This window comes from Lygodium microphyllum, chromosome 4 (assembly GCF_053477565.2).
Source record: "Lygodium microphyllum isolate KBCC chromosome 4, Lygodium_microphyllum_v1.1.10, whole genome shotgun sequence".
In the NCBI taxonomy this organism is placed as follows: Eukaryota; Viridiplantae; Streptophyta; class Polypodiopsida; order Schizaeales; family Lygodiaceae; genus Lygodium; species Lygodium microphyllum.
Genome location: NC_141138.1, coordinates 149020206 through 149047947, shown reverse-complemented (window position 1 = coordinate 149047947; position 27742 = coordinate 149020206). Strand labels below are relative to the sequence as shown.

The following is a 27742-nucleotide window of genomic DNA, read 5'->3' as shown; positions in this document are numbered from 1 at the left end:
TGGGAAGACCCTTTTAAGCATGTCCTTTTAGTATTCCTTCGGAACTTCTTCTTCAGTCAAAATCTTCCACCAAAATTGTCAAAATCTTCTGAATTCGTAGTCATTATTCGTATGTGGAGCCAAAGAAGAAAATATGTGCCATGAGAAAGGAAGCGTGTGCTGCAACTACATTCTGATAATTGAGCTACTCTCCCACATCAGCAAATGCATCAGATTAACAACCGAGCTTCAATTTGCATTGTACAAATCTCCAACCAGTGTTCCCTAGCCTCTTAACCATGTATTCCTAAAAGATGAATTATCTCGTAGTAATGCGTCATGAGGCTTGTACTCCATCACATAGCTTTGAGGTAAATGCAGATGTCACATAGAATCTCGAAGTGACATGACAGCCTGGTTATCTGATGCATTCTGATTCCAGACACTAAGTATGTCCTCACCAAAATGACTGCTCAAAACATCTCCACAGACGGTATCACCAGCCTCCAATTGATCTCGAACAATGGCTAATACCAGATTTTCCTAAAATTGCCCAGAGACAATTTTTTTTAAACCGTATAATCCATTTACCACCATTTCTATTGGCAACATCCTCCCACAAAGGCCAAAAAATCTCCTCCCTGAATAAATGAAAATCAGTGCAGATTGGCAGAGATGATGTTCTTACAAGATGGCAGTAGCAACTCCAAAATCCTTCAACAGTGCTGAAGTCTGTAATCTTTTTCACACTATCTTCATAAGATGTTTGTGAGCGTACCCCAGGGGTGTGTCATGTATACCAAAAAACAAATCGATGTTGTAGAGGATGAAGGCCTGCCTTAAGCTCATGACTCTTGCGTTCCCGCTCTTTGCCTTCACGAGCATGCCTCTCCTTCTCTTCAATCTCCTTCACAGCCTTCTCATCAGGTAGGAGATCGGTCATAAGTAGAAGAAGGGGCGGCCAGTCATCGCTGGGAGGAAGAACCTCCAACACACTGTTTTTGCTTTCCTTTGTCTCATCCGCCACCTTCCTTCATGTCAGTCAACTTCGTTGGCCCATCTTCTCTTCCATCATTCGCTCGTCGTTTCTCCTTACGTCACTGCAGCTTTAGACTCCTGCGATGCTTCCTCTCTGCCATTTTTTTCTACTCACGGTTGGACAGCAAGACTTTTCCTTCGTCGTTCCCATCATCTGCGATTGACTGTCTACCATCTTATGGATAATGTCTTCCTCTGTGCGGTGTTTGCATGACTGCTTTCGGTTTCTTCTTCAGAGCTCTTCGGCTCAGGATAAATATTAGTATGGGCCTCGCCACGGGCCATACTTTTCCATTGGTATGACCGAAAGCGTCAGTTTTAGGCACATGTGTCTCTTTTTTCACCATTAAAGGATTTAATAAAATTAAAAACCTTTACTGCCAACAAATGTACGCGTGCCCAGAGTGATAGAGCACCTTGCATGAGAATGCGAGTTCAAATTCTACTGTGTGCAGCAGGCGATCAGACCAAACCCCCTTTTAGGGGCCTTTTATATTTTAATTAATTTCCACCGAGTGACCAGGTGAACCCTTTCGCGGTGGTGGGGGCCATGCCGAAATCTATCCTCAGCCGAGCTCTTCGTTCTTCCTCTTTGTAAACTTCCGCCTTGTCTTCCTTCGTCGATGTAGGTCTTCTGACCCCCCCCCCCCCCCCCCCCACTGCTACTTGTCTCCTTTCTCTTTAATCCTCTTCTATGTGTTCTTTAAATATCCAGTGCCACCTTATTTAATCTTGGATTTTTCATTAAAAAGCTTTTGATATTCATGTCGTTGCTTTTCCCATGCCTCGCCTTCAGTCTTTTAACATCAATGATGATGTCATGTAGAGTTGATGATGTCATTGTTAGAAAAAAACATCCTTATCAGCTCTTCTTTATTCTACATAGAATCACTATTGGTCTTATTACTTCATGAGTTTCAAAAGTATTCTTTTCTTTCACTGAGAGTGGAATTTAGGAGACGGCAAGTGCTTAAAAATAGCTAAAAATTATGAATATCAAGGGAAAAATATTCACTGTCAAAGGCGGCGGCTCGATCTAGGACGATTTTAAGCGCCAAAGTGCTTTAAAGACGCCCGAGCGACACTTGGTGATTTTTCATAATTTTTCAGACAGTCGTGCGGGTTGACACAAGCTACTGGCCAATGCGGGATGCTAAGCCCGGCGCCTAGGATTTTTCAGAGCTCGATTCCGAGTCCGGACGGGGGAAAGGCCACAAACCGGTCAAGATTTGAAAAGGTGGACTTATTTTTGGCCAAAGTGGGCATGACCTTTGGGGCCCAAAATTTAATGTCACATGAAAGTTTGGGAGAGGATGGATGAAGAAAATCGTGGAGAGAGGGCGCCATCAACAGGCGCCGAAAAATGCGCCATGTTGATGGAGATGCTCCTCCCTGCCTGAAAACAACCCCCCCGTTTGACAATGGTCCTTGCCTACACTCCGTATGCTGATCATATCGCCGCCCTTCGCCCGTGGAATGGTGGCCTGGTTTGAAATTTCTGATTCTAGTCTTTCTCTCTCCTCCCTCTCTCTCTTCTAAAGGCAAGATCATGTGGGGAGAAGAAGGAAAAAGAAAGAATGATGGAGGCTTGTCCGGCATGGACCGGATTGCTCCACGGGCTGAGAATGGTGATTTGTGATGTTGCTGGACATGAAGTGTTGCTGTTTTCCAAGTTTACAGCCATGGACACAAAACCCGAAACACGCGTTTAAGCGGTAAACCAAAAAAATTACAAAGAAAATTTAGTGTTTTATGCTTTTGATTGATGGAATGCCGTTCATATGGACTAAGATTTGATTATGTTGCTGATTCTTCTGAGTTCTTATTGTTTATAACCAGAAATTATGAAAAACATGCATTTCATGGCTCGAAATAATGTCAAGAAACCCGAAAACGTATGAAAAATGGGGAAAAACAAGGGTTTTGGGCATATAAATGGGGAAAACCGTCGATACACATCAACTAATCTTTCAATTTTGTTGCAAATGAACTAAGGGCCACAGCCCACAAACTGGTTTTCATTTTCAGCAATTTAAAAAATACAAGAAAATGAAGAAAATGGGGAAAAATGATAAAAACACCATGAAAAATAGGGGAAAAATACATTTGGGGCTACGAAAAATATAGAAAAATAGGATTTATGTTTGTTGATGTATAGCAAGGCTGGGGCATGAAGTTATGCTTCAGTTCAGCCTTATTTATATGTTTTAGTGCGTGTTTCCTTCCTTTCTCCACATAAAATGACAAGGAAACCCTAAAAGAAATGAATGCAATGATGCACTATCAACGGGGAAGGGTAGAGTTGTGGAAAAAATGGTTAAATGACGCTGAGCATGAGGAATAATTTGCTGATTTTATATGCATTGCATCTAGGACGGAATAATAATGATAAGAATTAAAACCTAGTAGCACGAAGATCACTTCGGTGCTAGGTATTGCAGCGAAGCACAAAGCGGGTTGAAAGAAAAGCATGAAAGAGATGTTTTGCACTTGCACGCTGCTGGTTTTTAAAATGTTTGAGCACTAGACATCCACCTCTTTGCATGATCATTTAGAGGAAATTAAAAGTATCAGAGTTAGCTCCTGGATATGCATAGCAATTGTTTTTAGCAGGCCTGTGACCCACCGTTGAGAGTGTGAGGTTCCTATGCTGTAGGCTAGTCGTGGGATCATAAAGGGGAAATCGAGTAAGGACAATGGTACATTCCTGGATACGCTCATTTGGTACCTTGAGCGACGTTTGTGCGAAATGTCTAAATGTTGAGCGGCGCATCGAGGGGCCAATCCCTAAGGTGTAGGAGAGTCGCAGAGGGTTGACGGCATTCAGCCGTAGGAGGAACCCCACGTGTGTGTGATTCGAGCCTTTTGGCTATGTGAAAGGGACTCCCTCTGAGGAGCAATATTGGGTTAGGATCAGTTGGACTACAACGTATTACAAACGCAATGTTTAGGAAGGCAGAGATTTTGATAGACGCTCCTGGCCGCGAGGCCGAGGGGTTGTCTTGTGCATAGTGACGAGGTCCGGCTAGTGCATGAGCCAGTGCCGGCCCGTTTTTAGGTCCATCAGTGGTGCGTTTGCCGGGAGCTGCTTAAAAGTGGCGGTTCTCGAATCCTGGTTGTTTAAGGACCAACTAGCAGTTTATGCCAGAGGATACTGAGCTTGACCCGTTATTTATTGATAAGCATCGTCTAGCAGAAATCCAAAAGCAAGAAAGAGACGAAAGAGCTAGGCGACGTGCTGAAATTTTTAGGAGATATTCCCCTAAGCGTAGCGGTGCTGAACCCTTACGAGGGAGTGGATCTAGTGGTCTTAGGACCACAAGCAGTAAGTTAGGAGAAGGTGGAAGCTCTAGTGCTCCCCTTCCTTCCATAAGCCAGTCCACGTCAATTGCGGGAGGTGTAACCCCACCGTTCCCTATTCCTAGTGCAAATCCAATCCACGTCATGGCGCAGCCTATTGCAATTCCAGCAGGAACGACGGATTTGCCGGCTCTAGGTTACCCACTACCCATTTTTAATGGGCTAGTTGAGGAAGATGCGGAACTCCACATTAGGGAGTTTCAAAAGCTGATGTTTAACTGTCGCATCCAAGAAGAAGGACATTTAATGATGTTCTTCAACATGACTCTCAAAGGAAGAGCCGCTATATGGTATCATGGTTTAGAAGCCGGAACCATATTGAACATTGATGCATTTTATGGAGCTTTTCGAAGGGAGTTTGCCCCTGAAAGGGGTGGGCAATATTGGTTGCGTGTACTCAACGTGACCCGCCAAGATCCACACGAGGATATTCGTGCTTATGCGAAGAAGATAAAAGAGGTCTTCCGTAAGTTGGACACCTCTATTCCTATCCCCGCAGCTGCCCAATTGCAATATTTCCTACATGGTTTGGACTTTAATATCCAATTGCAGTTGAGTAGTGTCCCCTTGGGGGATATAGATACTGCCATTACACGAGCACAAGAGGTGGAATCCCGACTACAAGCAGCTTATGCTTCTCGAGGCAATTCGAATATGGGTTTAGTATTGGGAAACAATATGGCCATAGCCAATGGCAGTAGTGGCCAAGGGATAGCGATGGCTAACCCTAATGGGAGAGGGAACATGATACAGAATGTCCCTCTATTACCAGCTCCCCCTAGCATGTCGATGCCGACGGGCAGCCAAATGGCTCCAAGTGGTGGAGGCCAGGCGGTCAATTCCAATACCATGCCTGTGACTCAACAGCCTGTGCCTAATTGAATTGTTAGGCCGATTGAAAGACACGGTAATGACCAAGGCTATGAGTCGAGTTCTTCCAATGTTCTTGGCGAGGTTAAGGACATGATGAAGCATTATACCGACATGATTACGGAGCAGTATCGACAAATAGCTGTTGATGTCAACTTCCTTAAAAAACAACAAAATTTGATAGGAAGTAGATACCCGGAGGAGGGTGCACCGTCGAGGTTTAGTTGCAAATGGTGTGGCGGGCAGCACTATCCAAGAAATTGCCCAAATGTTAAGTGCGACATTTATGGAAAATCCGGCCATTTAGCAGCTACTTGCTGGAGTAAGATCAGTTCTCTCCAGCGTGGAAGTCGGCAACCAGGGCCTGTCAATCATCGTGCCCAAGGAAATGACCCCCAGCCAGAAAATGGGCCTAAACAAATACTTCAACGACCAAAGACTACAGTGGAAGAGCTACCAAGTGGTAGTGGGGTTAGTTTGATTGAGGCTGTACGCGTTAATGATGCTGAAACCTCTAATTTACGAGCTGTTATTACAAGAGGTCAAAAGGGTAGAGAAGCCGACAAGGATAAGCCTGTCGACGGAAACCCTAAACAAGGCGACAAAGGAACACAAGTTTTGGATCCTGCCCTAGAAGGGGGACCTTTGAAGCCCGTAGAGAGTAAAGCCGATAAGGAAGCACCAAAGAAGAAGGTGAAAGTTAAGAAAGAGGCAATAAAGCCAGTTCAGCGACCTAAAGAGCGGATGATTTGGCGTGAAAAGCGAGCTCTATCGAACTATCATGAATTCGATTTGGTGTGCTCTCTTTGCGAAGTCAAGCCGGATGTGAACCTTTTGCAGCTTATTAAGCTTTCCCCAGGAGTACGTAAGGAATTTAGAAAGATCCTACGTACCGGGTATATCGTAGAACCTTTGGGTATTGCGCGAGTTGGTGATGACTGGTTCGAGCATGCTGAGAAGCATTGCCCAAGGGTTGCAGCCTATGTCGATGGGATATTAGTAGATTATGCCATTGTCGACACGGGATCATCTGTTAACATTATGAGTTCTGAACTGATGGAAAGGTTAGGTCTTGCGATTCAGAAAGATACCTCCACAATTCTCAGAATGGCAGATGATAGTTTGAGACAGCCGGAAGGCTGCATTACTAAGGTCCATGTCACTGTTGCAAATGTAGAATGCCTGTTGGACTTTAGGGTGATTCGTTTTGCAGGGCGGCCAAGTTACCAAGTATTACTTGGACGACCTTGGATCTTGCAAGCGGATTGCCAAGTGGATATACCCGCCGGTCGATTGATATTCGGCAGAGGTGCCCAGCGTGTGGTGGTTGATGCTTATCCTGAGTCCCCGCAGAGCGAGAGAGCTCCTCTATCTTCTACAGAATTGGAGACATTAGAAGATTTATCTGCCAGTGAGACATCATCGAGCGATGAGTCCAAAGAGGGATCCACCACGGAGGACATCTATCAGATCACTTTGAACGAGCCGATAGAGGGCCAAGATCGTATAAGAGATGCAGATGTTATCGAGCTAGACCTTGGTACGCTTGGTGATTCGCGGCCAATCAAATTAGGCTCTATGCTCAGCTCAGCAGAAAGGGAGGACTATGTGGCCTTGATCCAGGAATTCCGTGATATCTTTGCCTGGAGTTATGATGAGTTGAGAGGCATCCCTCCCAGTCTTGCTGTTCATACAATTCCGTTGAAAGAGGGTAGTCGTCCTGTACGGCAGAAAGTAAGGCGTATGCCTTTCGAATTGAGGGACGGGCTGTTTGAGGAGTTACAGAAGCTTCGAAAAGCGGGTTTGATTTTTCCTGTGCAACACACGGAATGGTGTTCGCCAGTTGTGATTAGAAAGAAGAAGAATAATCAGATCCGTTTATGTGTAGACTTTAGGGAGCTGAATAAACAGACAGTTAAGGACTACTACCCATTACCATTTATTGACCAGATTTTGGATCAATTAGCGGGTAGGGAGATATATTCATTTATGGATTGCTTTGCATGATATAACCAAATGGCAATTGCAGAAGAGGACAAGTTGAAAACAACTTTTATCACTGTATTTGGCACTTTTGCTTACCACGTGATGGCTTTTGGTTTATGCAATGCGCCTGGTTCGTGGCAACGAACAGCCGATAAGACATTCGGCGACATATCCCCTGAAGAGTTGAGGGTGTTTATTGATGACTTAGGGGCCGCCACCGTGAGAGAAAGGCAGTTGATCATTTTGCGAAAATGCTTTGAGCGCTGTAGACAATTTTGCATCGCCCTAAACCCACGGAAGTGTGCTTTTGGAGTACCTTATGGGCTATTGCTGGGTCATGTAGTCAGTTCGGTAGGAATTGCGACAGACCCTGAGAAGGTCAAAGTTATAGTTGCCATGGGTCCACCACGCACTCCGAAAGAAGTTCATAGCTTTCTGTCTTCGGTTGGTTACTACCGTAGATTCATTAACGCCTTAGCAGAAAGAACGTTGCCACTTACAAATTTATTGTCCTTTAGCTGTTCGTTTGTATGGGGTGACCCTTGCAAGGTAGCATTCGAGGACGTGAAACAAGAGCTAGCAAGAGCGCCCGTTTTAAAAGCACCTAAAAGAGATGAGGTGTTCTATATATTTTCAGCAGCCACCATGTATAGTATCAGCTGCTGTTTAGCCCAATTTTGGGAAGAGAAGTGGTACCACCCGATTGCTTTTGCTAGTCGGAAGCTGGGGGTATCCGAAATCAATTACACCTACATGGAGAAGCTGTGTCTAGCGATGGTCTTTGGGACCAAGAAGTTCAGGCATTACATTCTCTATGAGAAAGTCGTGCTTTACACGAAGGCGGAGGGACTTCGACTGTTGATGAATAAGTTACAGCCGCCTGATCGTTTAGCGAAGTGGTTGATCACTTTGCAGGAATTTGATTATGAAATCAAGAGTAAGCCACCAAGGTTGCAAGGCATCGTGGAATGTCTAGTGGACTTTGGGGAGCCGAAAGAATCTGTGGCTGAAGGTAGTGACATGGAGATGATATTTAAAATAGATACGGCATCTATTCCCTCCTGGTATGCTGCAATAACGCATTATTTATCAACAGGAGAGGCGGGATCCGAATTATCTAAGGCTGAGAAAAGGAAAATTAAGCAGCAAGCGTTAAAGTTTGCCTTGATCGCAGGTACATTATATCGGCAAGGGGTTGATGATATCTATCGCCGATGTGTGACGCCTGACGAGGTGCCATTCATTTTGGAAGAGTGCCATGATTCTGCTTGCGGTGGCCATTTTGCTGGACGGCTTACAGCACAAAAGGCTTTAAGAGCAGGTTATTGGTGGCCTGCCATCTTCCAGGATGCGTTTGCGTATGTGAAGAGATGCGATATTTGCCAACAACATGATAGTCGAGAGAATAGGAAACGACCACTCAACCCTATTATGGCGATACTTCCATTTGAGAAGTGGGGAATAGACTTTGTGGGTCCTATTACTCCGTCATCGACTACGCAAAAGAGGTACATCATTGTCGCAACTGACTACTTCACAAAGTGGTCAGAAGCACGTGCAACAAGGAAAGATGATGCTAAAGAAACTGCTAGTTTCCTTTTAGAGCAGATAATATGCCGGTTTGGTCCACCGAAAGAATTAGTGTCGGACCGCGGAACTCATTTCCTGAATAAGGTGATTAAAGGTTTGACAGAGTTGTGGAACATCAAGCATAACAAGACAACCCCATATAACCCGCAAGCCAATGGGCAAGTTGAAAGTACCAACAAGCAGCTTGTGGGCATTCTGTCCAAAATTGTTTCAGAAAAGAAACGGGATTGGGATAAAAAGTTATACGTGGCAGTGTGGGCCTATAATACGACATTCAAACGAGCCACTGGCCATACCCCGTTCAAGTTAGTATATGGGGAGGAGTGTGTCTTGCCTTTAGAGATTGAGCTGCCGACTATTCGGTTTGCCATCAATCATTCTTTGAGCGATGAAGACGCTCTTTTTGAGCGCTTGATGACACTGGCACATTTAGATGAACTTAAGCTGCAGAGCTTATTGCACCAAGAAGTGGCGAAGCGCCGAATGAAGAAGCTACACGACCTCAAAGCCAAGAAATACACCTTCAAGAAAGGACAGCTTGTTCTGTATTATGACGCACGACGTGAATTATTCCCAGGCAAGCTAGAACCCAAATGGGATGGGCCCTATAAGATCGTTAGAATAGGAAAGAATAAATCTACAGTGTTGTTAGCTGACCTTGAGGGGATAGAATTTAAAAATAAGGTTAAACCTTATTACTTCTGATTGCACTAATGCTATGACTGCCTTGCAGGTCTAGGCAAGATTGATCAAACATCTGCAAGGAAATCGTGATAGAGGTTGATGGGTCGTCTGATCCCTTATTTAGAACACCCATATTTGGAACAGAGGTATCATCAGGGAAAGCTCATTTGGTGGAGCAAAGGATACAAGGTGATTGAGCAAGAAGGCGGGACATTTATTTGGGAAATCAAGGTCTTCTGCCATCACTGCCTACAAATTTTGACGAGCATCCCTGTCGAATTCAATGATGATGGAGGGATGGAGCCTACAGTCCACCCGTTGAATATGCTGAATTTCGATTACCATAATTACGAGTAGAGTTCAGGATGGTAGAATATGTAAACCCTTTATGGACGTACACCTTGTACTTTGATGGGGCGTCCAGGGGTCCATGCAAAAAAGGAAGCGTAGGAGTTGTCATCCGAGACCCCCGACGACGCATTGTCATGAAGTTAGCTGCTCATCTCGAGGCGAATTTTACTAATAATATGGCCGAATACAAAGCCCTGATCATGGATTTGAATATTGCAAAAAAGGGGGGTATCCGCCAGTTGTTGGTGAAAGGGGACTCTCAGTTGGTTTTAAATCAACTCAATGGGACGTACATGGTGCGGAACCCGATCCTTTGTATGTACCATCACACTGCCATAGCCCTGCTAGACGAATTCGATAGAGTGTCTTTTCAGCTGATTCCACGGAATTGGAATCAGTTTGCCGATTCATTGGCTAATCTTGCGTATGAAGAGGACCTCTTCTTTAATTGTGGCCCTTGTCACGATATATCTATTGATGGTGATACAGGACCTGGTCGTTTGTGGGGTATGCTTTCTGAACATGCCCTCTTTGGCAGACGATGGTTGATTTGGGTGATGCAAAGGGTAAGCGAGACGCATCTACCTTTATTATCGGGGACCCACAGACTGATTAGACGACATGTGATGCGAACACCTCTTGCGATATACGCAGGGGGGATAGGTCATAATTTAATGCACCTAGTTTAGGGCTACGAGCCTTTGTTCCCCTGGGAATGGTATGCTTTGATGTCTATCATGGTTGTTTCCAGGTGGATGTTCTGCATAGTATTGGTTTATTTCATTAGGCCAAGAGGGCCATTTTCCTGTCTAGTGCGGGTGCGTTTAATTGGGGTTTTGTTGAGTGTTGTACTGGACAGGTTTCGTGGTTCGTGGAATTTGGTGGAGCCTGGAGGAGCCTTTGCTGCGATGGAAGCTTCTTGTGGCCACTCCAGGTGATATTTCTCCTTTACGAGTACCTTTCTTTCCTGTTATATGTGTATTTGTACTTGTCGAGGGGATCTATTTTTTTTTGGGACCGGCAACCAAGGCATGAAGTCCCAGGTTTAGGCTACGTATGTTTGAGGGAGGTCGGAGTAGTCATTGCCTCCTGTAAAGACATTGTTAGACATTGAAAGACCTGTTTTAGAAGGAAGTCCTAGTGGCTCTGTTCTGCTAACCTGCTAGGCAGCCGTTCTAGGAGTTCTTGTTAGTAGTGAGGCAGTTAGAGAAGCCTGCTAGAAGATAATAATAATGATGCCAAGAAATCCTGAATATCCGAAAAGATGAATATAAATGCGAAGGTGTGTAAAAAGGGGTTCTAACCCCTATCAATGAAAAGAAATGAAATGAAAATATATAAGCAGTTGATCATCGCCTTGCGAAGGCCTGGTAGGTTCCTGGGGACGAGTCAGACCCGGGGCCGATACCTTGTCTTCCTAGGGGTGGCTTCTTGCTGGAAAAATAATATCAAAACAAGGAAGGTTGGAGCGAAAATAAAAGTGAGCGTTTGAAAAGGATTAAGTGTCGCCTTGCGAGGGCTTGGTAGGTTCTTGGGTGCTGAGACAGGTCCTGAGACCGATGCCCTGTTCTCCTTGGGTCACTACGCTCAGCTCCCTCCTTTTTACATGCCCAAGTATGTTCATCCCATAAAAATCCTAAAAGAAGAAATGAACTGAAAGAAAATATCCTTTGCTCAGGCTATAGGAGTCCTCGCCTTGTAGGAGCTCCTAGTTGCGTTGTCTTTAGTTGGTAAGTAGTTCAGACTACCACCTAGGGCAACCTCTTTGGCAGTTCTTTTTAGTTTGGATGTGTTGGAGCAGCTGGTTAGTGATTCACTTCGGATCTTCTGTTAAATGATGCTAGGCCTACTCCTTGTGGATGTCATGCCTTGGTTCTGTCTAGGGGTAGGGGGAGCATTGTGCTGAGTTTTATGATGATAATTGTTTTGTATCAGTTTGATGCTTCTTTGGTTGTTTATGTGCAGATATGTTCGTGGATTCGACGGGCTGAGTCGCCCTATCCCGTGGTCGCCAATGAGAGCGGAATTTAGGAGACGGCAAGTGCTTAAAAATAGCTAAAAATTATGAATATCAAGGGAAAAATATTCACTGTCAAAGGCGGCGGCTCGATCTAGGACGATTTTAAGCGCCAAAGTGCTTTAAAGGCGCCCGAGCGACACTTGGTGATTTTTCATAATTTTTCAGACAGTCGTGCGGGTTGACACAAGCTACTGGCCAATGCGGGATGCTAAGCCGGACGCCCAGGATTTTTCAGAGCTCGATTCCGAGTCCGGACGGGGGAAAGGCCACAAACCGGTCAAGATTTGAAAATGTGGACTTATTTTTGGCCAAAGTGGGCATGACCTTTGGGGCCCAAAATTTAATGTCACATGAAAGTTTGGGAGAGGATGGATGAAGAAAATCGTGGAGAGAGGGCGCCATCAACAGGCGCCGAAAAATGCGCCATGTTGATTGAGATGCTCCTCCCTGCCTGAAAACAACCCCCCCGTTTGACAATGGTCCTTGCCTACACTCCGTATGCTGATCATATCGCCGCCCTTCGCCCGTGGAATGGTGGCCTGGTTTGAAATTTCTGATTCTAGTCTTTCTCTCTCCTCCCTCTCTCTCTTCTAAAGGCAAGATCATGTGGGGAGAAGAAGGAAGAAGAAAGAATGATGGAGGCTTGTCCGGCATGGACCGGATTGCTCCACGGGCTGAGAATGGTGATTTGTGATGTTGCTGGACATGAAGTGTTGCTGTTTTCCAAGTTTACAGCCATGGACACAAAACCCGAAACACGCGTTTAAGCGGTAAACCAAAAAAATTACAAAGAAAATTTAGTGTTTTATGCTTTTGATTGATGGAATGCCGTTCATATGGACTAAGATTTGATTATGTTGCTGATTCTTCTGAGTTCTTACTGTTTATAACCAGAAATTATGAAAAACATGCATTTCATGGCTCGAAATAATGTCAAGAAACCCGAAAACGTATGAAAAATGGGGAAAAACAAGGGTTTTGGGCATATAAATGGGGAAAACCGTCGATACACATCAACTAATCTTTCAATTTTGTTGCAAATGAACTAAGGGCCACAGCCCACAAACTGGTTTTCATTTTCAGCAATTTAAAAAATACAAGAAAATGAAGAAAATGGGGAAAAATGATAAAAACACCATGAAAAATAGGGGAAAAATACATTTGGGGCTACGAAAAATATAGAAAAATAGGATTTATGTTTGTTGATGTATAGCAAGGCTGGGGCATGAAGTTATGCTTCAGTTCAGCCTTGTTTATATGTTTTAGTGCGTGTTTCCTTCCTTTCTCCACATAAAATGACAAGGAAACCCTAAAAGAAATGAATGCAATGATGCACTATCAACGGGGAAGGGTAGAGTTGTGGAAAAAATGGTTAAATGACGCTGAGCATGAGGAATAATTTGCTGATTTTATATGCATTGCATCTAGGACGGAATAATAATGATAAGAATTAAAACCTAGTAGCACGAAGATCACTTCGGTGCTAGGTGTTGCAGCGAAGCACAAAGCGGGTTGAAAGAAAAGCATGAAAGAGATGTTTTGCACTTGCACGCTGCTGGTTTTTAAAATGTTTGAGCACTAGACATCCACCTCTTTGCATGATCATTTAGAGGAAATTAAAAGTATCAGAGTTAGCTCCTGGATATGCATAGCAATTGTTTTCAGCAGGCCTGTGACCCACCGTTGAGAGTGTGAGGTTCCTATGCTGTAGGCTAGTCGTGGGATCATAAAGGGGAAATCGAGTAAGGACAATGGTACATTCCTGGATAGGCTCATTTGGTACCTTGAGCGATGTTTGTGCGAAATGTCTAAATGTTGAGCGGCGCATCGAGGGGCCAATCCCCAAGGTGTAGGAGAGTCGCAGAGGGTTGACGGCATTCAGCCGTAGGAGGAACCCCACGTGTGTGTGATTCGAGCCTTTTGGCTATGTGAAAGGGACTCCCTCTGAGGAGCAATATTGGGTTAGGATCAGTTGGACTACAACGTATTACAAACGCAATGTTTAGGAAGGCAGAGATTTTGATAGACGCTCCTGGCCGCGAGGCCGAGGGGTTGTCTTGTGCATAGTGACGAGGTCCGGCTAGTGCATGAGCCAGTGCCGGCCCGTTTTTAGGTCCATCATTCACTTTTTCGCAACCTTGCTGGAATATATTGATGTTATTACCTTATTATAGGGAAAGCAATTCACAACTTCAATCCCTTCCCCATCATTATAACCATTAATTCCAAGTGAAAGTGGTCACTTCAATGGGTAATAATGTGTGGCACAAAATGGACTTCAATTTCAATACAACATATCTCATGAAGGTATTTCATGATTCATGATCTCAATGGTAAGAAGTGAATTTGTTTCCATTCCCATGGATAGTGATTTCCTAGAGTAAGTAATCACCTCAAGTATAGTCTTCCCATGTCTTTGAGCTTTCAAAATGAATATCTTCTTATGAACCTATCTTCCCATGCGTTACACCCTATCGAAAATATGCTTTGGAAAAGAACTTCGTGCCCAATCACTCATGTAGTTTGCAAATTAGGTTCCATGCAATGTAATCAATCAAACAATGCTTTCACGCAAAATTATGAATGCATTGAGGAATTTGTGCCTAGCCTAACTATATGTGCTTGTGCGTCATGAAGATGCAAACACAAAAGAAATACACAACGGAAAATAAACTCATAATGACGCTAACTTAAGAGCTCGAAAAATTGGCAGAAAATTTCACCCTCAGGTTTGCAATGGTAGATATGCAATGTCACGACAACGAGTACACTCAAAACTCATAAACATCCATTAATTTAAAAATGTATTTTGCGGAATCACTCACCATGGAATCACCCATGTGCACATTAAATTAATATGATGCCCGAAAAGGACAGGCATCCCATCAACTTCTCGCACAAGGAATCAACCTTGTGTACGAGCCCCAACAAATAAATATAGCTTGACAAAATCCATCACAAAACCTCACGGAATCCATCGTAAAATAAAAACCTCATGGAATCCACCGTGGAATATGCCTCTTGGCATCACTTAGATTAGCAACCATAGAACTTCTTTTGCCACCATCTCAGCCTCAAAACCACCTCAATTGCCCCTCAACTCAACCTTATGCCAGTAGACATCTTGGACGACTATCATTATTGCACAGGCCATCAAACTTGAGAACTAATTAAGATTTTAAAAGCTTAGAGCTTTTAAGGATTTAAAGCTTTCTTTCTTTTTTTCCCCTTCCCCCACAAGCAATCTTTCGTTTTTTTTTTCTTTTTGGGGAGGGAGGGTGGGCATTGAATAAACCCCTCTTCCCACAAGCCCTTTTTCACATTGCATTGTTACCCACATCAAGGGTGTTCCTATACAAAGAATTCTAACCGTAGTCTACCACTATCGCAAGCCTTTATTCCTATGCGGGAGAACTTATAAGTGTTCCTTGTCTATATGTAGAAAATTATAGTGCTTAATTTGTACTCAAGTCATTGTTCATATGCATGGAATTTAATATTATGGATTCTTCAATGGTTTATTTATACACAGAAGGTTCTATTCAATGCTCTTTCTTACACAGCAAATTTCTTCTATCAGGTTGAGACCTTCAAATACTGACAAAGTTAATATGACGAATATAGAATCATCTCTTTCTAAAATTTCCTTACAACAAAAAATCAATCTTCTTTTAAAAAAATTGAATGTAGTCGTGAGGAAGCTTCATGAGCATGAATGCTAACAAATTTTCGTGGCTCAAGATAAAGATGATTGCATTGCTCAGATTTTGAAGTGTAAGAAGCTGAGAATAAGGAATTATTGATATTATGCCATGTCAAACTGACATTGATATAAAAGGGGAGGACATGTAATTTTACATATCTTTTTGACACAATAATACAATTACAAACTTTCTCTCCCTTCTTGCTCACAGCTTCTATGGCTTCCCCTTCTTTCCTGTCTTTCTCTCTCTAAATCTAGTCTTTCTCTCTCCTTGTCACTCTTCTTCTCTCTCTTCCTACAGTCTTTCTCTCCTCTTTCTCTCTCCTCTTTGACACAATAACACAATTACATATTTTTTTGACACAATAATACAATTACAGACTTTCTCTCCCTCTTGCTCATCAAAGCTTCTATGGCTTTCCCTTCTTTCCTGTCTTTCTCTCTCTAAATCTAGTCTTTCTCTCTCCTCGTCACTCTTCTTCTCTCTCTTCTTGCAGTATTCTCTCTCCTCTCTCTCTCCTCGTCACTCTTCTTCTCTCTCTTCTTGCAGTCTTTCTCTTTCCTCTGCCGTCTTCTCTCTCCTCTTTCTCTCTGAGAGGAGAGATTTAGAGAGAGAAAGACAGGAAAGAAGGGGAAGCCATAGAAGATGTGAGCAAGAAGGGAGAGAAAATCTGTAATTGTATTATTGTGTCAAAAAGATATGTAAAATTACATGTCCTCCCCTTTTATACCAATGTCAGTGTGACATGGCATAATATCAATAATTTCTTATTCTCAGCTTCCTACAATCCATCCCTTCCCAAAAGTTTTTGTTCTCAAAAACAAACCTGAAAGACTAGAAAAGGATAGATGAAACAGAGTACTACTCTGATACAAGGGCTACAAAAATAGGAAAAGCACTAGTTTGTACTAAGTAATAGAGAGGATCATAAGTGGGAAAAGTGAATAGGCCATATGAACATCCATTTTGAAATGATAAAACTGAAAACTGAACCATCATAACTCCCAGAAAGGACACCTGCAAGAAATAGACAACTTGTTGTCTACTACAGAACCTGCTGTAGTAAAATGGAGATATCTTGGGATGGGCATATCCAAATCAAGTGTGCCATGAGTGAAAAGAAAACTCATTAGACATACTTGCAACCCATATAGATATTTTTCTTTTGTAATCAAACCAAAATTGAAGCTGAACCAAAACAGTAAGCTATCCAGAAACTGTCTGCAATAGAACCAGAGATAAATGGACTAATTTTCAGCCAAATAAGCCTCTCAAAGATGAAAATTCTGAACCCCAATATGGATGTTGGCCTAATGAAGGTGCAAAAAATTTCTCAAAACCTCCTGGATCAAAAGGTATTCCGTCATAATGATTGTCCAAGAGAATAGAATGCCTCTCAACCACAAACTCCAATCCACCCGGATCAAATGGATACGATGAAATATCCCCATAATCAAATCCATGATCACATCCATAATCCCCTGGATCATATGGAAGCACAATACCATCTTCATATTCATGTATGCCCAAATCATGTATTATATCATCATCAGACATGTGCCAGTCATCATAACCATGATGAAGGTACTCATTATCAAATGCGTTCAATGGCTATTGTAGACATTGATTAAGTGTAAACTGATGCCCAAAAATATCATCATGAGGTTTCTCTAAGAGTCTAAAACCTTCAACATGACCATCTACATCTGCAAGTGTTTCATGTGATTCATCAACGAAGATGCCATCAGCTTGTACATCTTGCTCATCTGCAAGTGCCTCATGTAATTCATCAGCAAAGATACCATCAGCTTGTATATCTTGCTCTTCATTGTTCCCTTCTTGTACATCTTCTTGGTCTTCTTGCTCATCCTCTTGTTGATCATGTTGTTCATTATCCAAATCTTGTTTTTGAAGAGGTGGATGCTCATAAGCATAAGCATGTTGACCATAATAGCCATTCTGCTGCCAAGGTTCAATGGAATGATACTCTACATTATGATATGGTACATCATATTTATAAGCATTAACATGCTGTCCAGATGTACTTGCATACTACTCATATTCATTTGCATGTTGTTGCTGTTCATATTCATAAGATGCATGTAGATCATAGTGTTTTCCATAAGCATAAGCATTTGATTCAAGTGTACCACCAGCATATACATGTTGGCCATAAGCATAAGCATTTGATTCAGGTCTTGCTGTTTTTTCCATAACCGCCTTTATAAGAGCAATACACTGATCAGTTAAAACTCCAAGTTTGTCAATTTTAGCCTGTGTTTGAATCCAACCTTGTTCACTAGAGCTTGAGCTATTGATCTCAGTTGCCATTGTAGTCAAGTTGCTGTGTTGGTGAATTTTATATTGTAATGTGGTTGATCAGATCAAGCCAAAGCCATGGAGTCGAAAGACTTGCTGTAGGGGAATTATCACAATCGTTACTGTCTCTAGTACTTCTCAGCTGGATGAGACCTGAGCCTCACTATTTTTGATGGCAAGTGTTCAAAACCGGATGTCAAGCAACAGAATGAGCTGCAATTTTGTCAGAGAGACATCCAGAGAGAGACCAGCAAATATTCTCCCATCAAGAGAGAGACCAGCAGGTATTCTGCACCCCATTTCACCTGGGCCTATGTTGCCAATGGGTTTCTCCCAGCCATTTCGCCTATATTTGTTCCCTCAGATCTTAAACACAGGTATTATGATGGCTTCTTCAACTTCAGAGATTTACCGAACACTTCCTGTCCGCGAAGAGATCCTGCGGGGCTTCTTAATGCAGATTCTGATTGGTTTCTTGTCAGAGAGAGAACTAGGGAGAGAGAAAGAGGAGAGAGAAGATTGCAGAAGAGAGAGAAAGACTACAGGAAGAGAGAGAATAAGAGTGACGAGGAGAGAGAAAGACTAGATTTAGAGAGAGAAAGACAGGAAAGAAGGGGAAGCCATAGAAGCTGAGAGCAAGAAGGGAGAGAAAGACTGTAATTGTATTAATGTGTCAAAAAGATATGTAAAATTACATGTCCTCCCCTTTTATACCAATGTCAGTGTGACATGGCATAATATCAATAATTCCTTATTCTCAACTTCTTACAATCCATCCCTTCCCAAAAGTTTTTGTCCTCAAAAACAAACCTGAAAGATTAGAAAAGCATAGATGAAACACAGTACTACTCTGATACAAGGGCTACAAAAATAGGAAAAGCACTAGTTTGTACTAAGTAATAGAGAGGATCATAAGTGGGAAAAGTGAATAGGCCATATGAACATCCATTTTGAAATGATAAAACTGAAAACTGAACCATCATAACTCCCAGAAAGGACACCTGCAAGAAATAGATAACTTGTTGTCTACTACAGAACCTGCTATAGTAAAATGGAGATAACTTGGGATGGGCATATCCAAAACAAGTGTGCTATGAGTGAAAAGAAAACTCATTAGACATACTTGCAACCCATATAGATATCCTTCTTTTGTAATCAAACCAGAATTGAAGCTGAACCAAAACAGTAAGCTGTCCAGAAACTGTCTGCAATAGAACCAGAGATAAATGGACTAATTTTCAGCCAAATAAGCCTCTCAAAGATGAAAATTCTGAACCCCAATATGAATGTTGGCCTAATGAAGGTGCAAAATCTTGCTCAAAACCTCCTGGATCAAAAGGTATTCCATCATAATGATTGTCCAAGAGAATAGAATGCCTCTCAACCACAAACTCCAATCCACCCGGATCAAATGGATACGATGAAATATCCCCATAATCAAATCCATGATCACATCCATAATCCCCTAGATCATACGGAAGCACAATGCCATCTTCATATTCATGTATGCCCAAATCATGTATTATATCATCATCAGACATGTGCCAGTCATCATAACCATGATCAAGGTACTCATTATCAAATACGTTCAATGGCTGTTGCAGACCTTGATTAAGTGTAAACTGATGCCCAAAAATATCATCATGAGGTTTCTCTAAGAGTCTAAAACCTTCAACATGGCCATCTACATCTATAAGCGTTTCATGTGATTCATCAACGAAGATGCCATCAGCTTGTACATCTTGCTCATCTGCAAGTGCCTCATGTAATTCATCAACGAAGATACCATCAGCTTGTACATCTTGCTCTTCATTGTTCCCTTCTTGTACATCTTCTTGGGCTCGTACATCTTCTTAGTCTTCTTGCTCATCCTCTTGTTGATCATGTTGTTCATTATCCAAATCTTGTTGTTGAAGAGGTGGATGCTCATAAGCATAAGCATGTTGACCATAATAGCCATTCTACTGCCAAGGTTCAATGGAATGATACTCTACATTATGATATGGTACATCATATTTATAAGCATTAACATGCTGTCCAGATGTACTTGCATACTGCTCATATTCATTTGCATGTTGTTGCTGTTCATATTCATAACATTCATGTAGATCATAGTGTGTACCATCAGCATATACATGTTGTCCATAAGCATAAGCATTTGATTCAAGTGTACCATCAGCATATACATGTTGGCCATAAGCATAAGCATTTGATTGAGGTCTTGCTGTTTTTTTCATAACCACCTTTATAAGAGCAATACACTGATAAGTTAAAACTCCAAGTTTGTCAATTTTAGCCTGTGTTTGAAGCCAACCTTGTTCACTAGAGCTTGAGCTATTGATCTCAGTTGCCATTGTACTCAAGTTGTTGTGTTGGTGAATTTTATTTTGTAATGTGGCTGATCAGATCAAGCCAAAGCCATGGAGTCGGAAGACCTGCTGTAGGGGAATTATCACAATCGTTACTGTCTCTAGTACTTCTCAGCTGGATGAGACCTTGAGCCTCGCTATTGTTGATGGCAAGTGTTCAAAACCGGATGTCAAGCAACAAAATGAGCTGCAATTTTGTCAGAGAGACAGCGAGAGAGAGACTAGCAGATATTCTCCCATCAAGAGAGAGACAAGCATGTATTCTGCACCCCATTTCACCTGGGCCTATGTTTCCAATGGGTTTCTCCTAGACACTCTGCTTGTGTTTGTTCCTCCAGATCTTAAACACAGGTATTATGATGGCTTCTTCAACTTCAGAGATTTACCGAACACTTCATGTCTGCAAAGAGATCCTACGGGGCTTCTTAATGCAGATTTTGATTGGTTTCCATACCTTCAACTATGCCAGACACTTCCTTTCTGAAATCTGAAGTACGAGGAGACACTTGAGTTGAAGTCACAATTTGCAGACAAGACTCTGATTCTTAGAGTTGATGATCCTGAAGTTTTTCAAGGCATCAGCCTGAAACTTGTGGCAATGGAACAACTGTTGATGTAGCACCTTGAGTGGAAGGGAAAGTTGGTCATTGTACCGATTGCAAATCCAACATTGTAGACTCTTGTGTTGTGACTACAATGAGAGATGGATTCAATTTGATCCCTTATGAATACACAGCCAACATTCTCATCAGAAACTTGGGCAATCTCCAGAATCTAAACTCTGCCCTCATAAGAAATAAGTGTCCCACCCCTAACATCTGGTAATGCAGTCCCGATACAATCCTTGATGAACTCAAAATGTTTCTTATTCAAATTAGTAGTTCCCCACTGTCAATACTGTGCTTTCTCCAACTGGTTCTTATCATGGGAGAAATGGCAGATAATGAAGCTGCTCTAAATGCACGGTGATCCAGATGAGCACAAAAGGCAACTTGAATCTTTGTTGTTGCTTCCACCCTGTAAACCTTCCGTGAAGTCACTCTGAAGATCATCAAATTGGATTCCTTCTGAGATCAAGCCTGAAATAGTGTTCTGGAACTTGACAGGCAGCAGCACTTGATTCCAATTCTTGCTGGCCAGTAATCCTGATGTCATTACAGTAGTTGCTAATGCCAACATGGATTATGCAATTGACTATCTGTACATTGCCTTGCTCATTGCCTCTATTTTCTGTTATGCAGCAACTTTCACCTTGTCAGGACTTCTTTTCCACTGGTTCACCCCATCTGAGTATGATTGCCAGTTGAACACTTACTTTATTACTGTCACCATTTTTCCTCGTCTACGCCTGCTTCTGTTGTATCCCTCTATTGTGCATACTTGTGCTTTAGTGGCCTATCAAGTGAGACAGATTCTGGAAGGGAAGAAGGTGGTTTTGAGATGCCATATCTCAAGTCTGCAGTTCCTACTGTTGCATTTCAGGAACTTGTGAGAAGGATTCGAGCTTGTCATGGAGACTTTCGAGTACTAGAGAGAAACAGAAGCCTGGGCCGTCAACTGTTCAACAGAGGTCCATGTTTGCTGATCCTTCAGTGGAGATTCAAGATCTCATAGCTTGGGCCAATGGTTCAACAACTGGTTCATAGGTTCCAACTTCAAGGCTTGGTAATCATGAGGAGAGTACAATGGCTTTTACTCCGCAGCAAGTTGCACAACAACAGATGGTTCCACTCAGTTTTTGTTGTGCTTATATAACTGTTGCGGCCTTTAGAGTGAGCACGTTTTGTAGGACCTAATTCAGATGAATCTGCTGCAAGAGTTGGGGATGGAGGAGATCCGCAGAAGAGCTGGGGTAGATGACAAACCACTTCGTATGGTGAAAATTGTGCTTCATGAGTTAGTGAAACTTCGTGGAACCCATCTGGAGCTATGGGTTAGGGGCATTGATCAGATTCAACTACAAATAGTCCTGCCTCATCAGTGCCACATTCAAATGAGGCTCAATTGAAGCAAGATCTGGCTGTTGTATTCAAAAAAATTGGTGATAAACAGACTTGCACAATAGGTCCGTATGAGCTGTATCAGATCACACAATTGTATCCACAGGTAGACATATTTTCACAACTACAAAATGCCGAATCTACGATCACAGAATTGGGCAACATGTTTACGCAGCTTGCAACGATGGTTGCTCAGTAGGGAGAAATGGCTATCAAGATTGATGAGGATGAGATGCATTTCCTCCTCCACGTTCGCTGCTGGAAGTAGCAGCAGCAGCTGCCCAGTATTATGCATATCACTCAAATTGCTATTGTTTAGTCATAATGGACATCTCTCCCATCTTGAAAAGAGCATACACTGGTGATGGTAGCCCATAGAAATCTGCCTACGTGTGATCAACACCAGGCTACTAAAGTGGAAAGGCAAAATGCAAATGGAGAACAAGCGATGCAAGTGGTGAAAACTTCAGTCGTGATGTTCATCTAGCATCTAGTAGAAGAGGGGTAGAAACTGATAGTATTTCAGAACATAACCAGTCTTTCTATAGTGATGGAGTTTCAGTGCCCCACAGTCGTGGATTGAATAAGCTAACACTAAAGCATGAAACAGCTCCAATGGATCTGGACAAGAATCCACTGAAAAGAGCCGTTGACACTTAGGCATGGCATGCAAGCAGTCGCATCTTAAGTACAGGTAGCAATGGGCTTTTTGAGGAGAGTCAGACTCAAAATGAAAGTTCCAACTGGCATTTCATGCACAAACAGCTCTCTCAACTCGAATTGCATCAGATTTAGAGAATATGTTCTTTGTTTGTTAAGACAATCCCTCTGCAATGCTTCCTCTGACGGTGAGACATCAGTTTTCTACTGCCAAAGCTGACGGTTGGAATCATCCTCTGATAGACTTTTGATCACTAATGTAGAGATCTTTTGCTGAAGCCATATCTGTGTCTTAAACAGCTTATCCACAAATACCCTTTTGAAAGTGGAGGAAGAGCTGTCCAATATTTTCTTCCATTTTGCCTCCAGCTTTTAGAACAAATCTTCAGTGCTGCCTGTCTTTAGGGTTTGAAGAAGAACAAAATACTTGTGAGGGGAGGTTGCTGAAAACACCATAGATGCTGGAAAGAAATCTTGAAGAAGAAGAAGAAGAAATGTTTACTCCCTAAAGCCTCTTCAAAGCCTTCAATAATGGTGCTCCACTTGTTAAGAATGAAGAGTAAAGAAAGTTTCGACCATGAAATGCCTGTAAAAACCTCATGGCTGAAAGCTAGGAGAAGATCTCTGCTGTAACTCCATGAAAGCTTGGCAAAAGCTTGGAGAAAGAGGAAAGGAAGACCTCTTTTGAAAAGTAACCACAGTTGAACCCCAAACTAAGCCCGGTTAACTCTTCTTTACCCTAATTACCTTCAATTTTGCATAAAATTTGATGGACGACCTATCATTTAAGCCATTATCCGCCATATTTGACCTTGGATATCTCCATATGTAGTCTCCTACTAACTGTAGATGTCCTGCAGCACTCCACTAGTCACTATCTTATACCATTTTTGTCTGAAATTGATTTTGAAATAGGAAAATGGGACTAAAAATGGAAGAAAAGAATGGATCAAAGACTCAAGCTCTGATACCACTTGTCAGAGAGAGAACTAGGGAGAGAGAAAGAGGAGAGAGAAGACTGCAGAAGAGAGAGAAAGACTGCAGGAAGAGAGAGAAGAATAGTGACGATGAGAGAGAAAGACTAGATTTAGAGAGAGAAATACTGGAAAGAAGGGGAAGCCATAAAAGCTAAGAGCAAGAAGGGAGAGAAAGACTGTAATTGTATTAATGTGTCAAAAAGATATGTGAAATTACATGTCCTCCCCTTTTATACCAATGTCAATGTGACATGGCATAATATCAATAATTCCTTATTCTCAGCTTCTTACAATCGATAACTTATGTTTTCGTATTTTAACGGGTTCACCGAATATCATAGGGTGCCTTCGCGCAACGAAATAGAACTGAAACTATGCAGTTATCATAGGCTTCAGCATTATTACATAAGCCTGGCTTCCGAACCGTACATGAAACTGATGGCCTCATACGGCTCTTCCCATTGTATCGAGCCCTTTCCTATTTAATCATGACACAAGGTTAGGCTTGTCTTAAGTTATGTAGAAAGGTCAATTCAATACGTAATCGAAATGATACATGCTCTAACACACATTACATTTATTATATACGATTTATCATTATCTACTACATTATTAAAAATTAATGGGTTTTCGCGTCAGCTTTAAAGCTTAAGGAAAAATCCCATTTTCAAAAACATATGGCTTGGCCGGCCCTCCTTTGGGGGAGCTTTTGAAAGTTACTCCGTTTCCCAACCGAAAGTCTGGACGCGAGCCATACTCCGTGGGGAGCGCGGCGAGCGTAGATGGCCTATCTTAGACAAAGCTATCAATAACTTACCCTTTTTGGACGTTCAAAAAGGCTCAATGGCGATCCCCGATCTGTCGTTGCCTTGCTCTCTCCCGCTGCTATAATGACGAGTCCTTAAGTATAATCAGCACTGTTAATTGTCAAGCCACGAAGCTTACACTCATTCATTTTTCATCTTACGCTTCAAGCCTTCTGCTTCTACAGCTCTAAGGGCAGCCATTCCTTTGCTAAGGCTTGAAAGTCAGCTGAATATTTTAGCTATTGGCAGGAGGTCTTGACGATTTCTTTTTGCCTTTGATTGGAGTTTACATTACTAATATAATAGCGCTGGGTATTTTACAAGACCAATGGATGACACCGAGGAATAATGAGGCGAAGTCCATTTTGCTTTCCCTTGTTCTTGTTTGGTCTTTTATTCCAAGCAATGTTTGTGATATTTATGATGGTTTGTAAAAAAAAAAGTGCTTGTAAAATATTTTGTTATTTTTGCTATTCATCAAGCATTGTCTGCTAACAGGATCATAAGCTAATCAGATGGGGTGAACCAGTGGAAAAGAAGTCCTGACAAGGTGAAAGTTGCTGCATAACGGAAAATAGAGGCAATGAGCAAGGCAATGTACATACAGTCAATTGCATAATCCCTGTTGGCATTAGCAACTACTGTAATGACATCAGCATCACTGGCCAGCAAGAATTGGAACCGAGTGCTGCTGCCTGTCAAGTTCCAGAACACTATTTTAGGCTTGATCTCAGAAGGAATCCAATTCGATGATCTTCAGAGTGACTTCACGGAAGGTTTACAGGGTGGAAGCAACAACAAAGATTCAAGTTGCCTTTTGTGCTCATCTGGATCACCGTGCATTTAGAGCAGCTTCATTATCTGCCATCTCTCCCATGATAAGAACCAGTTGGAGAAAGCACAGTATTGACAGTGGGGAACTACTAATTTGATTAAGAAACATTTTGAGTTCATCAAGGACTGTATTAGGACTGCATTACCAGATGTTAGGGGTGGGACACTTATTTCTTATGAGGGTAGAGTTCAAATTCTGGAGATTGCCCAAGTTTCTGATGAGCATGTTGGCTGTGTATTCATAAGGGATCAAATTGAATCCATCTCTCACTGCAGTCACAACACAAGAGTCTGCAATGTTGGATTTGCAATCGGTATCATGACCAACTTTCCCTTCCACTCAGGGTGCTACATCAGCAGTTGTTCCATTGCCAGAATTTCAAGCTAATTCCTTGAATAACTTCAGGATCATCAACTCTAAGAATCAGAGTCTTGTCTGCAAATTGTGACTTCAACTCAAGTGTCTCCTCGTGCTTCAGATTTCAAAAAGGAAGTGTCTGGCATAGTTGAAGGTATGGAAACCAATCAAAATCTGCATTAAGAAGCCCCGCAGGATCTCTTCGCGGACAGGAAGTGTTTGGTAAATCTCTGAAGTTGAAGAAGCCATCATAATACCTGTGTTTAAGATCTGGAGGAACAAACACAGGTGGAGTGTCTGGGAGAAACCCATTGGCAACATAGGCCCAGGTGAAATGGGGTGCAGAATACCTGCTGGTCTCTCTCTTGATGGGTGAATATCTACTAGTCTCTCTCTCGCTGTCTCTCTGACAAAATTGTAGCTCATTCAGTTGCTTGACATCCGATTTTGAACACTTGCCATCAACAATAGCGAGGCTCAAGGTCTCATCCAGCTGAGAAGTACTAGAGATAGTAACGATTGTGATAATTCCCCTACAGCAGGTCTTTCGACTCCATGGCTTTGGCTTGATCTGATCAGCCACATAACAAAATAAAATTCACCAACACAGCAACTTGAGTACAATGGCAACTGAGATCAATAGCTCAAGCTCTAGTGAACAAGGTTGGCTTCAAACATAGGCTAAAATTGACAAACTTGGAGTTTTAACTGATCAGTGTATTGCTCTTATAAAGGCAGTTATGGAAACAATAGCAAGACCTGAATCAAATGCTTATGCTTATGGCCAACATGTATATGCTGATGGTACACTTGAATCAAATGCTTATGCTTATGGACAACATGTATATGCTGATGGTACACACTATGATCTACATGCATCTTATGAATATGAACAGCAACAACATGCAAATGAATATGAGCAGTATGCAAGTACATCTCGACAACATGTTAATGCTTATAAATATGATGCACCATATCATAATGTAGAGTATCATTCCATTGAACCTTGGCAGCAGAATGGCTATTATGGTCAACATGCTTATGCTTTTGAGCTTCCACCTCTTCAACAACAAGATTTGGATAATGAACAACATGATCAACAAGAGGATGAGCAAGAAGACCAAGAAGATGTACGAGCCCAAGAAGATGTACAAGAAGGGAACAATGAAGAGCAACATGTACAAGCTGATGGTATCTTCGTTGATGACTTACATGAGGCACTTGATGAGCAAGATGTACAAGCTGATGGCATCTTCGTTGATGAATCACATGAAACACTTGCAGATGTAGATGGTCATGTTGAAGGTTTTAGACTCTTAGAGAAACCTCATGATTATATTTTTGGGCATCAATTTACACTTAATCAAGGTCTACAACATCCATTGAACACATTTGATAATGAGTACCTTGATCATGGTTATGATGACTGGCACATGTCTGATGATGATATAATACATGATTTGGGCATACATGAATATGAAGATGGCATTGTGCTTCCCTATTATCCAGGGGATTATGGATGTGATCATGGATTTGATTATGGGGATATTTCATCGTATCCATTTGATCCGGGTGGATTGGAGTTTGTGGTTGAGAGGCATTCTATTCTCTTGGACAATCATTATGACGGAATACCTTTTGATCCATGAGGTTTTGAGCAAGATTTTGCACCTTCATTAGGCCAACATCCATAATGGGGTTCAGAATTTTCATCTTTGAGAAGCTTATTTGGCTGAAAATTAGTCCATTTATCTCTAGTTCTATTGCAGACAGTTTCTGGACAGCTTACTGTTTTGGTTCAGCTTCAATTCTAGTTTGATTACAAAAGAAGGATATC

General features: G+C 42.1%; 1 pseudogene; it reads right to left on the bottom strand.

The window, feature by feature from the left end:
• Positions 1-264: 264 nt before the first annotated feature.
• LOC148037764 (eukaryotic translation initiation factor NCBP-like) lies at positions 265-26154 on the bottom strand (annotated as a pseudogene).
• Positions 26155-27742: the final 1588 nt, after the last annotated feature.